The sequence below is a fragment of the Aplysia californica genome, unplaced genomic scaffold, assembly GCF_000002075.1.
Source record: "Aplysia californica isolate F4 #8 unplaced genomic scaffold, AplCal3.0 scaffold00315, whole genome shotgun sequence".
NCBI classification, from domain to species: domain Eukaryota; kingdom Metazoa; phylum Mollusca; class Gastropoda; order Aplysiida; family Aplysiidae; genus Aplysia; species Aplysia californica.
The window spans coordinates 569,256-571,947 of record NW_004797585.1 but is presented as its reverse complement, the minus strand read 5'-3'; positions in this window follow the sequence as shown (position 1 = coordinate 571,947).

Sequence of the window (2,692 nt, the reverse complement as noted above, 5' to 3'; positions counted from 1 at the left end):
TGGAGGACGGCCTCGCAATTGACACCAAAGATGCTGCCCTTACGGAGGACCAAAAAGTAGACAGGCCCTGGCTACATCGGGTCATAGGGAAGGTGCACCTGCTGAGTGTAGTCAAATGAATAGTGCATGGCTATGTTCCGGCTCTTCTGCTCATGGAGAGCGAGACTGATGATGCCTTGAGAGGCAGCTGCTAGCGGTGGACTATCCACCAGACTTGTATGAGCTACGCTCCTGCGTAACTGCGAAAAGATGCTGTCCCTGGCGGTCCAGAAGTTTGCTCTTCTCCTCCACCGATAGGCGACCAGACCTCTGGATTAGCCGTTTAGAGAATCGAGGCTCAAAGTAAACGGGATTGAAAGTTATTTGCCAAGAAATCTAGGGGTTAATCTACGATCGTTAAAGCATGCAGCACAATGTTAAGATCGGTAAATGGCACTAACACCTACACAGACATCATACGTATGCACATAATAATATGCAGTTCTACATTTACTAAAAAGTAGCAGAGTAGATCATTCAAGCAAAATATTGCATACACTTTTTCTTACTAATAAGGAAAAAATTGAGACTCAAACCCTTCGGCCTCAGAATCCTTGAGGACCTAAAAAACTTACACTTTTCCAAACAAGACGTACAACAAATTCTTTTCCCCGACCTCCCTCCGTGGCACCTCACCAAGGCAAAAGTAGACTTACAACTGACCACGCACAACAAAGAAAGCACAAACACCAAAACTTTTAAAGCAGATTACAAAAAACTAATAGATAAATACCCGGGTGCGGAGCTCATCTTCTGAAGTGGGCGCCGCAGCCCAATCTCCCAACAATACACACCAGAGGAGACTCCATCCTGAAGCCTCCATTTTCACTGCGGAGGCCACTGCCATTGGCATGGCACTGGACTCTGTAGAAAATTCTCCTAACAAATCTTTCCTTATCCTTTCTGACTCTCTGTCTTGCATCACCTCACTCACAAACTACACACTCTTACATCCAAAAATAGTTAGGCTACAACAGAAAATTCATACACTGTCCGAAACCCTATACTAATACCCCCCAAAAAAAATTTTTTAAAATTATTTTTTCGTGCATCAATTTTCTTCATCGTATTAAGGAGTAAAAGTGAAAGAATGAGTTCACAATCAATACAAGTAAGTAAAATTTTTGACTTGAGAGACACACATACTAGTGCAGAAAGGACTTCTGTAACGAGTGACCCCCCCCCCAAAAAAAACCAAACAAACAACAACAACCAAAAACCAACCAACAAACAAAACAACACACACATAGAGGGTATAGAAGGATATCTAAAAATCTAGGTCGTTCTGCTTCTAGTGGTGACATAAAGAAGAACAGCAATTTTGCCACACTAGAAATTGCATATTATTCCTAAAATCTTGAGGAAGATATGAGAATTTAGTTGACTTTGGGTTACAACTCACCAGAGGAATGAGGAGTTGGAATTTCCTCCCTACTCGTAGTAGTAGGAGTAGCTGTAGATCTAGTAGTAGACGATGATGGGCGTGGCCGCAGTGGGAGTGGCAAACTGACCTCTTCTCCTTCACTCTCCGAGCCTTCAACATCACTGTCAATATCTCTTGTAATAAAATAATCTTCAATAACACTGATTAAATCGCTATTTGGGGCAACGTGAGACAAGTTCATCGGTCCGAGGTCGTTCAAAATGTCTGCGATTTCTTTCTCTCTCGCTCTGCTGGCAGCCATTTTGAAAGCGGTTGGTAATATAAACAAGACTGGACTGTGTCCAACAAAAAGTAAAAAACACACTAGACCAGCCTAGAAATTTAGATTTTAACTGTTGAGATGACACAAATAAACAATAACCTTTAATTGTCACCACATTTCACGGCACTGGAACCACACGAATAAAAGATAAAAGCAAAAAAAGTAGCACAAATGAACAACGACTGGCTTGTATTGGCTTTCATAACAGGGTCCTGATGCGCAGATTGTTTAGTGAGGTCAGTGTGACTTGTATTAATGCGCACGACATTCAGAGGAAACCCCATTGAGAGACCTTTAAAATGGTATGCAATTTGGGGGTATTGTCTGGCCTCCTTTTGGGTTTAAAGAAGTCCCAAAGTAATAAGAAAATTACGCAAATAGTTCACATAATTGTGAGTGATTGTGAACACCCATGTCTTTTAAAAAATTATTTTAAAATACTTTTAGGCGTTATTAAACACCAACAGGCCTTGAAAATGTTTAAAAAATGGTTAAACTAGAAGTTCCAATCAAGAACTCATTTTTCATCAGATGACGAATTTTGACCTTTATAGCGGATTTACACAAAATGATACCCCCAGTGGGTCGGGGGGATATAAATAGACCCACTGCTTCGTCTGCAGAAGGTGCAACCCCTTCAAAGGCGAGGTGTCGCACTCGGACCCCAATCCTCTGAGATCCGGATGCGACACCTACTTTGGTGTATCTTCCTCTTCTCCTTCCTTCTTTCTTTCTTCTTCTGTCTTTCTTGCCACCGCTGACCTCATGTGCAGCAAAAAGAGAGGTCACCCATCCCACAGAGTGGGCGCCTTGTTGACCGTGAGGTGCGACCCGTGCGGAGGGAAACCGGGTACCCTGGCGGTTGAGGTGAGATCAGTCCACGGACTGTCCCTCACCAACACACCTCTTTGGCCCAGGTTTTCCTCTTAGACGGGAGGGTGGCACGG